This window comes from Neoarius graeffei, chromosome 3 (genome assembly GCF_027579695.1).
Source record: "Neoarius graeffei isolate fNeoGra1 chromosome 3, fNeoGra1.pri, whole genome shotgun sequence".
NCBI classification, from domain to species: Eukaryota; Metazoa; Chordata; class Actinopteri; order Siluriformes; family Ariidae; genus Neoarius; species Neoarius graeffei.
In genome coordinates this window covers 89,629,141-89,639,532 of record NC_083571.1, presented here as the reverse complement: position 1 = coordinate 89,639,532, position 10,392 = coordinate 89,629,141, and positions in this window count along the sequence as shown.

The following is a 10,392-nucleotide window of genomic DNA, read 5'->3' as shown; positions in this document are numbered from 1 at the left end:
AGGTACAGATAGATATCAGAGTCTCGGCTTATGATCAATATTATGGTTAATATTCATGGAATAGCATGGAATGTCTAAACACAGATAATGTCTAATCTATGGAGTCTATTCAGAGAAGGTCAAAGACACTAGTTTGCACAGAAAGGATCGAATAATTTAACATAATTTCTTAACACATGAATGTGTGTTAAGTCAGTAAATTACATCTTGATTTCATCAACATAAGCAAAATAACAAATAACAATATGTCTTTAATAATGCTAAAACAAAGAATGTTATAAGAAAATAAACATAAAAATAAGAACTTAACTTCTTAACTTAAACATAAGAACAATGAGAATATGTCTGAAAGAGAGAGAACAATTAAACAACTAACAGGATTAAACTCATAACTAAATTAGGTTAATGCTTTTAAACTAAAAACCCTTAGAATCATAAGATCTTAACTATAATTATAATGTCATTATGAAACTAATCTAAAACTATAAAACTAACATTAATCACGGAATGCATTCATTAATTACGGGATCCAAATCACTACCATAGTGTATTTCAAGCTTTTAAGAAGCTATAAACCTAAGTTTCAACTAAATGAATTAACATGAACATGAACCTTAATTCTACCATTTCAGAGTGTGTGTGAGTCGATCTGACACCAAAACAGGCCTTGGTGAATCCTTCAGACACTTCTCTGATCAAAATACACATTCATATCAAAAAATAAACAAAATGTTCCCAAACAATGTCCAGCCGAGACATAAGGTCATTTCAAGTAATATAATTTTGTCACAGAATAATTCGCTGAATTCTTGGCCAAGAATTAATACTTAACTAAACTTACATATAACCTACATATATCTTGATTTAACCTACATATAATAAAATTTAACCTAACAGTCATTGAATGAAATGTGTGGCACCCAGCTCTATGTTTGGCTCCCCAAGGTCAGTGCTTGTGCCTATTCCAGAACACTCTGCTGTTACTGCTGAGGTTCCTGACAAAGAGCTGCTTTCAATAATGATCAATTTTTAAACAACATGCCACAATTTTAAAATATAAAATGTTAAAATATACCCCCCCCCCCAACACCACCATCATGTATATTGGACAGTAGGCTAATGGGCCAAAAGAACCTGTTATTTCACAGTTTGTGACCCTGCCAACAATCAGCCAGATCAGAGGCAAGAGTATGGGCAAAATTGATGTGTTTTTTCTTTTTTCTTTTAAAATCTGGAAATATCGTAACCGACCAGCCTCCCCTGTTTGAAAGACTACCAGCCGCCACTGATTTTGATTGGCTTAAGGTCAGGACTTTGACTTGGCTATTCCAAAACATTAACTTTATTCTTCTTTAACCATTCCTTGGTAGAACAACTTGTGTGCTTAGGGTCGTTGTCTTGCTGCATAACTCACTTTCTCTTGAGATTCAGTTCATGGACAGATGTCCTGAGATTTTCCTTTAGAATTCACTGGTATAATTCAGAATTCATTGTTCCATCAATGATGGCAAGCCATCCTGGCCCAGATGCAGCAAAACAGGCCCAAACCATGATACTACCATCACCATGTTTCACAGATGGGATAAGGTTCTTATGCTGGAATGCAGTGTTTTCCTTTCTCTAAACATAACGCTTCTCATTTAAACCAAAAAGCTCTATTTTGGTCTTATCCATGCACAAAACATTTTTTCAATAGCCTTCTGGCTTGTCCATGTGACCTTTAGCAAACTGCAGACGAGCAGCAATGTTCTTTTTGGAGAGCAGTGGCTTTCTCCTTGCAACCCTGCCGTGCACACCACTGTTGTTCAGTGTTCTCCTGATGGTGGACTCATGAACATTAGCCAATGTGAGAAAGGCCTTCAGTTGCTTAGAAGTTACCCTGGGGTCCTTTGTGACCTCGCCGACTATTACACGCCTTGCTCTTGGAGTGATCTTTGTTGGTTGACCACTCCTGGGGCCAACAATGGTCTTGAATTTCCTCCATTTGTACACAATCTGTCTGACTGTGGATTGGTGGAGTCCAAACTCTTTAGAGATGGTTTTGTAACCTTTTCCAGCCTGATGAGCATCAACAACACTTTTTCTGAGGTCCTCAGAAACCTCCTTTGTTCATGCCATGATACACTTCCACAAACATGTGTTGTAAAGATCAGACTTTGATAGATCCCTGTTCTTTAATAAAACAGGGTGCCCACTCACACCTGATTGTCATCCCATTGATTGAAAACACCTGACTCTAATTTCACCTTCAAATTAACTGCTAATCCTAGAGGTTCACATACTTTTGCCACTCACAAACATGTAATATTGGATCATTGTCCTCAATAAATAAATGACCAAGTATAATATTTTTGTCTCATTCGTTTAACTGGGTTCTCTTTATCTACTTTTGTGGACTTATGTGAATATCTGATGATGTTTTAGGTCATATTTATGTAGAAATAGAGAAAATTCTAAAGGGTTCACAAACTTTCAAGCACCACTGTATGTGCAGAAGTGTTTATTAATATAAAGTGCAATCTATACATAAAGTGCATGAAGTACACACAAAAGCAAACAGTCCAAATCGGCAGGCAAGGTCATGAACAAGAAACAGGCAAAGGGTCAATCGAGGCGCAAACAGGATGTCAGAGGCAAGAAGAGAATGAGAACTCGAACCAGGAACAGGAGTCGAGAAACAAGGAAAACCACACACATCGGAAACAAGGCTCGGTAATGTGCACTGAACATGGTGGAATACTTCGCATCGTCCTTGCATCAGCACAGTCCTTAAATAGCCCAACACTTAAGCCTCACTCACAGCCCACCGTACGTGCTGCTATGGGTGGTCTATGGTAAAAAATTTGGCAAAACCTTGCTTGAGACTTGCGCGGCACTTGCATGTGCTCAGCACCGTAGAAGGTCGCAGACTGCCCGTGGAGACTTTCGGTCCTGCCCATGCAAATTCTATGGGTCTTGCAACAAATCAAGAATGCATACACTATGTACAGGCCCCATACTCCTTTTGTAAACCTGAACCAAGTCAGCAGCACAGCTAGTAGAGGCTTTTTGCGATGACAGTAAGACGCACGAGTGACACATGGTCATTGTACAAGTGACGTGCCTCAGAAGTACGACACAATATTCCACACTTGCTATTTGTGCAGCCCACAAGACAGACGTACAACCCCGATTCCAAAAAAGTTGGGACAAAGTACAAATTGTACAACCCCGATTCCAAAAAAGTTGGGACAAAGTACAAATTGTGAATAAAAACGGAATGCAATAATTTACAAATCTCAAAAACTGATATTGTATTCACAATAGAACATAGACAACATATCAAATGTCAAAAATGAGACATTTTGAAATTTCATGCCAAATATTGGCTCATTTGAAATTTCATGACAGTAACAGATCTCAAAAAAGTTGGGACAGGGGCAATAAGAGGCTGGAAAAGTTAAAGGTACAAAAAAGGAACAGCTGGAGGACCAAATTGCAACTCATTAGGTCAATTGGCAATAAGTCATTAACATGACTGGGTATAAAAAGAGCATCTTGGAGTGGCAGCGGCTCTCAGAAGTAAAGATGGGAAGAGGATCACCAATCTCCCTAATTCTGCGCTGACAAATAGTGGAGCAATATCAGAAAGGAGTTCGACAGTGTAAAATTGCAAAGAGTTTGAACATATCATCATCTACAGTGCATAATATCATCAAAAGATTCAGAGAATCTGGGGGAATCTCTGTGCGTAAGGGTCAAGGTCAGAAAACCATACTGGGTCCCCGTGATCTTCGGGCCCTTAGACGGCACTGCATCACATACAGGCATGCTTCTGTATTGGAAATCACAAAATGGGCTCAAGAATATTTCCAGAGAACATTATCTGTGAACACAATTCACCGTGCCATCCACCGTTGCCAGCTAAAACTCTATAGTTCAAAGAAGAAGCCGTATCTAAACATGATCCAGAAGCGCAGACGTCTTCTCTGGGCCAAGGCTCATTTAAAATGGACTGTGGCAAAGTGGAAAACTGTTCTGTGGTCAGACGAATCAAAATTTGAAGTTCTTTATGGAAATCAGGGACGCCGTGTCATTCGGACTAAAGAGGAGAAGGACGACCCAAGTTGTTATCAGCGCTCAGTTCAGAAGCCTGCACCTCTGATGGTATGGGGTTGCATTAGTGCATGTGGCATGGGCAGCTTACACATCTGGAAAGACACCATCAATGCTGAAAGGTATATCCAGGTTCTAGAGCAACATATGCTCCCATCCAGATGACGTCTCTTTCAGGGAAGACCTTGCATTTTCCAACATGACAATGCCAAACCACATACCAGTACTGCATTAATTACAGCATCATGGATGCATAGAAGAAGGGTCCGGGTACTGAACTGGCCAGCCTGCAGTCCAACTCTTTCACCCACAGAAAACATTTGGCGCATCATAAAATGGAAGATACGACAAAAAAGACCTAAGACAGTTGAGCAACTAGAATCCTACATTAGACAAGAATGGGTTAACATTTCTATCCCTAAACTTGAGCAACTTGTCTCCTCAGTCCCCAGACGTTTACAGACTGTTGTAAAGAGAAAAGAGGATGCCTCACAATGGTAAACATGGCCTTGTCCCAACTTTTTTGAGATGTGTTTTCATGAAATTTAAAATCACCTAATTTTTCTCTTTAAATGATACATTTTCTCAGTTTAAACATTTGATATGTCATCTATGTTCTATTCTGAATAAAATATGGAATTTTGAAACTTCCACATCATTGCATTCCGTTTTTATTTACAATTTGTACTTTGTCCCAACTTTTTTGGAATCGGGGTTGTACATCTCACTTTCTGCCCTTACTGTATGTGTGGTGTGCAAATGAAAACGGCAGAATAAATAAATAAATAAATTGTACGTACAGTCCGTCTAAGAACTACAACAGTCCCTTTAAGGACTACAACTCCCATCACCAGCTTCCACGTTGACCTGCGTCACGCGGGGGCGGGATCACCAACATCACATCCTCCATGAAAGCATAAGAAACCCGGAAACTCCTAGCTCCTCCTCTTTTGGCGTCGTGATTTCAACACGGACACAAGGAGGACTTCTCTCTCTCTCTCGTCTGGATCCCAAGCCATCTGGACACAAAGAGATTTGCTCCGCTGATAAAGACGTCTTTTCTTTTCTTTTCTTTTCCTCAAGAATCAGAGTTTCGCGCTTTCCTTTCACCTTTGGCCACGGTAGATTCTCGGATCACACTATTTTAAAACTCAGCTTGAGTTACAACTAGTTTTTATTTCTATTATCAAGTACATACAAACTGCCGCCAAAGCAGTTTTAATTAAAAGTTAGGAGCGACCGAAATTCCTCCTAATTAAAGCGCTGTGCACATTATTCTGATCAGAGACTTTCTTTTCATCATGAGTGACCATCGGACCAAGAAATTCTCTGCGCTTTCTACAGAAGCGACTCACGTGCTTCACAATGGTGAAACTCCAAACGTCTCGGAACATCTCTTCATAATTTTGCATAGAGGCAAAATACTGAGTAAGACTGGCAATTTTGGGCATAAAAACTAGTCTTAGGAATTAGCTTTTATGAAGAAGTGTGAATTTAAACTCAGGAACGGTTTAAATGTGTACACTTGTAAACACACAGCGTGTTGAATTGAATTGATTGTTCCATTTTGTTTTAATCTCTCAATTGTTAAATAGGTTTTGCATGCTCTCTCTTTCTAATACTTTAATTTAATTATTTACACTCATCTTGACCTCATCAAGATTTCAGTGGATTCAGTACTGTTATAAGCTAGTGAAATTAGCCTACGGCTAATTCTTTTGTCCCATTAGCATCCAGGGCTAATTGTATTGTCTCAAAGGAGAACACATGGTGGCCCTCCTCCACAGGCCTCACAAACACACCTTAGCTAGCATTCCTTTGTCTTAGCTAGTGACACAAGGCTAACCTGTGTCTCCATGTGGTCAAACGCACCTCAGTTAGCATCCCACGCTAGCCTTTCTTTTGCTAGGCCATAGGCCCTACCACGTGGTCACCAGGCCTTTCACACACAAACACATGCTAGCTAGCATCCCTTTGTCTTAGCTAGCGACACAAGACTAATCTGTGTCTCCACACGTGGCCAACACATCTTAGCTAACAACCAGAGCTAAATCCTTTGTTCTCAAACCCCACGTGGTGACACACCCTCCTTAGCTAGCAACACAAAGCTAATTCTTTTGTCTTAGCAACCAAAGCTAACTCCCTTGTTTTCACTTAGAAACATGTGGTCAACTCCCACACACACACACACACACTACGTTTCATGTTTAATGTTTAATTTCTTTTTTTTTTTACACACACACAAACACACACACGCTCACACACACACACGCTCATCAAGTATATATCATATTTGTATATATTTCAACTGCTATTATTCAATTTTTATCATTGTTATAATAAATTCATTTATTATTGAAACTGTGTATTTATTTGTGTTCCAATATCTTTGAAGTCACACAATCTCCAAGAATTCAAAGGTGCATATGAGTTATGTAATATGGTAAGTGATCATAATAATTTGGAATATACCATAATTTAGCTGTTTGGTAATTTATTATTAAGCACCAAAATTAATGGTATTAATTAATGAGACTGATTCCATGAGTGATTTAATGATATGAGACTGATTCAATGAAAACGATTCAATGAGACTGATTCAATTTAATGATTTAATTATTAACCTTCAGATTCAATGACAGATTGATCACTCACTTAAACTAATTGCACCTACATAAATAAATAAACATGATCTGTTAGTTGACAATCAAATAGGACACAATAGATCACTTTAACTTATTTTTATCTAATTTTATCAATGCAGCCATATGCTTCCTAGCCAGTCAGACTCGATTTACATCGCATTAAACAGGCAAGCATATGGAAAGTTTGGAAAAGCATATGAATATTATCAGATCTGGATTAGCATAACGAATGCACTGTGACATAATGGCATATTAAAGCATTAGGCCCAGTTTAAGACGATATAATATAATTGATGTCACTGAAATTATCTATAATGTGCTACATGGCCAGTGATTTGCATGTAATTGCATTTTGTACGCATCACCCTTTTGCCGTCCTGATCATACTTGTCTCCTCTCGCAGATGGAAGATATATGGAACTGCTAAACGAGGTCACTGAAGCTAATGTAGCACGGCTGTGGCCGGCCCACCCATTTGCTCTCTCTCCTGGTGCTTTGAGTATCATGGCATTATCGTGCCATTACCCAGCCGTTCTACTATGACTGAGTAGAGTATTTCCTTTTGACTCACCATTGTTACTCTGCATTCAGGTTTCAATCACATTCTGGATTCTGACTGGTCAGAAGGTATTGATTCATTCTGATTGTTTCTATATAAAAACATACTCTATGTAATAATTAAATTTTCTGTTCAGAGACATTTATTTCTTCTTTATAGAAAGAGTCTATAACTGTCAAAGGGAAACGTTAACTGTGGCAGCGGGGGCGTGGTCAAGCGCCGGTCTGTGACAGGAGGGCGGAGTTGGGGAAGGTAAGTGGCAGAATCGCTTCACCTGAGTGTGATTAACCTGTTTTGTGTGTGTTCTCCCCAGTAAACCGCGCTATTTAAGGAGGGAGAGTAAGAGCAGAGGGGAACTCATCCCCGGACGAGACGCTGGTGTGTGTGTCTGTCTGTCTGTCTCTCGATTGAGGAAAAATATTGTTAGACTGAAAAGTGTGGCAATAAAAGCCTTTGTACCAACCTGATCTCTGTCCTGCCGTCCTCTGTGCTCCACCCACTCGTAAAGAACTGCCACAGTGGTGCCGAAACCCGGGAAGGTGGAGCACCTGTCCTGCAGCCCCATGGAATCCTCCCCGTTCGCGGACTTGGTCCACGCCCTCGCCACGGCTCAGCAGAGCCAGCACCAGGCACTCGTCACGCTCTGGAAGGAGCAGGAGCGCCGCTTCGAAGCCCTGGTGCTGGCTCAACAGGAAGACCGAGAGGCGTTCCGGCGCCTCCTCGCGTCGGCGGGGTCCACCAGCGCCCCGGCCGCGGGCCCATCTCCCATCACCTTGACTAAGATGGGCCCGCAGGATGACCCCGAGGCGTTCATCGCGTTGTTCGAACAGGTCGCCGAAGCCTCGGGGTGGCCGATGGAGCAGCGCGCGGTGCGCCTCCTCCCCCTCCTGACGGGAGAGGCGCAGTTAGCCGCACTACAGCTCCCCGCCGACCACCGGCTGGCCTATGCCGACCTTCGCCGGGCTGTCCTCCAGTGCGTGGGGCGCACGCCGGAGCAGCAGCGCCAGCGCTTCCGCGCGCTGCGATTGGAGGAAGTCGGCAGCCCGTTCGCGTTCGGCCAGCAGCTCCGGGACGCCTGCTGGCGGTGGCTGAGGGCCGAAGATCGCGACGCCGAGGGGATCATCGACCAGGTGGCGCTGGAACAGTTCATCGCCCGCCTACCCGCCGGAACCGCGGAGTGGGTCCAGTGCCACCGCCCGGCGTCGCTGGATCAGGCCGTAGGACTGGCGGAGGATCATCTGGCGGCTGTCCCGGCGGCAGGACAATGGATGTCATCATCTTCTCTCTCCTCTTCTCTCTCTCTCTCTCTTCCCCCTCCTCCCGTGTCCCGTCCTCGCCCCATCCCCCTACCACTGAGGCGGGGGCCGGCTCCACCCCAGCCGGCCCGCCGCACCCGTGGTGCCCTCCCATTTCTCCCTTCTGTGTCTGTCTCTCCCCCACCTCAGGTGAGTGACCCTCAAACCACAGCTGCAGAGGGGAGGCCCGGGCCGGTTTGCTGGCGCTGCGGGGAACCGGGCCACCTGCAGCAACAGTGTGCCGCGATGGAGGTGGGGGCAGTGGTGCGGATCCCCGACGCGCCAGAGGCTGCCCTCGATCAGGCCGGAGCGTATCGCATACCGGTAAGTGTACAAGGGGCGACATATCAGGCGTTGGTGGATTCGGGTTGCAACCAGACCTCGATCCGCCAAAGCCTGATGCAAGACGAGGCATTGGGGGGAGCACAAGGGGTGAAGGTGTTGTGTGTGCACGGGGATGTTCACTGCTACCCGTTGGTGTCGGTCCACATACATTTCAGGGGGGACAAATCCATAGTAAAGGCGGCGGTTAATCCTCGCCTTACCCGCTCTTTGATCTTGGGGACTGATTGGCCGGGATTCCGGGGATTGATGGCACACCTTGTAAAGAGTGGGTCCTGCCGGTTAGCAGGGGGGGTCCCGGTGTCGTTTTGGCTGGAGCTGCGGTCGCAGAGCCATCTACGTCATCTCCGCGACAGAGTGAGGAGCCCCCGGCCCCTCCTCTTTCTATTGGGGAATCCCTCACGGATTTCCCCCTGGAACAATCGCGAGACGAAATTGGTATTCCAGGCGGCTCACTTTAATGCCATGGCGGGACACCTCGGGCAGGATAAAACACTCGCCCGGATAATGGCCCGATTCTACTGGCCGGGGATTCGCGGCGACGTCCGTAAGTGGTGTACGGCGTGCCGCGAATGCCAGTTAGTAAATCCAGCGGCTATTCCAAAAGCGCCCTTGCGCCCCCTACCATTAATCGAGACCCCGTTTGAAAGAATTGGGATGGATCTCGTCGGGCCATTAGATCGGTCAACACGAGGGTACCGCTTTATATTGATTCTGGTGGACTATGCAACGCGATACCCAGAAGCGGTGCCTCTCCGCAATATCTCCGCACGTAGTATTGCAAAGGCCCTCTTCCATGTCATCTCCCGGGTCAGAATCCCGAAAGAGATTCTGACTGACCAAGGCACCTCGTTTATGTCACGAACACTGGCCGAACTGTATGGGCTACTGGGTATTAAGCCGATCCGCACCAGCGTGTATCACCCACAGACGGACGGTTTAGTCAAATGGTTCAACCGCACCCTCAAGAATATTATCAAAAAATTCGTAAGTGAGGACGCACGTAACTGGGATAAGTGGCTTGAACCCTTGTTGTTTGCAGTGCGAGAGGTCCCCCAAGCCTCCACGGGGTTCTCCCCGTTTGAATTATTGTATGGGCGTAAGCCGCGCGGCATCTTAGATGTACTGTGGGAAAATTGGGAGGAGGGACCTTCGCAGAGCAAAAATGAAATTCAATACGTTATGGATCTGCGCGCAAAACTCCACACGCTCACCCACTTAACTCAGGAGAATTTGCGGCAGGCCCAGGAACGGCAAACCCGCCTGTACAACAAGGGCGTGCGCCTTAGAGAGTTCACTCCGGGAGATAAGGTACTCGTCCTGTTGCCCACGTCGAGCTCCAAATTAATCGCCAAGTGGCAAGGGCCCTTCGAGGTCACACGGCGAGTCGGGGACGTCGACTATGAGGTTAGGCGAACGGACAGGGAGGGGGCGCTACAGATCTACCACCTCAATC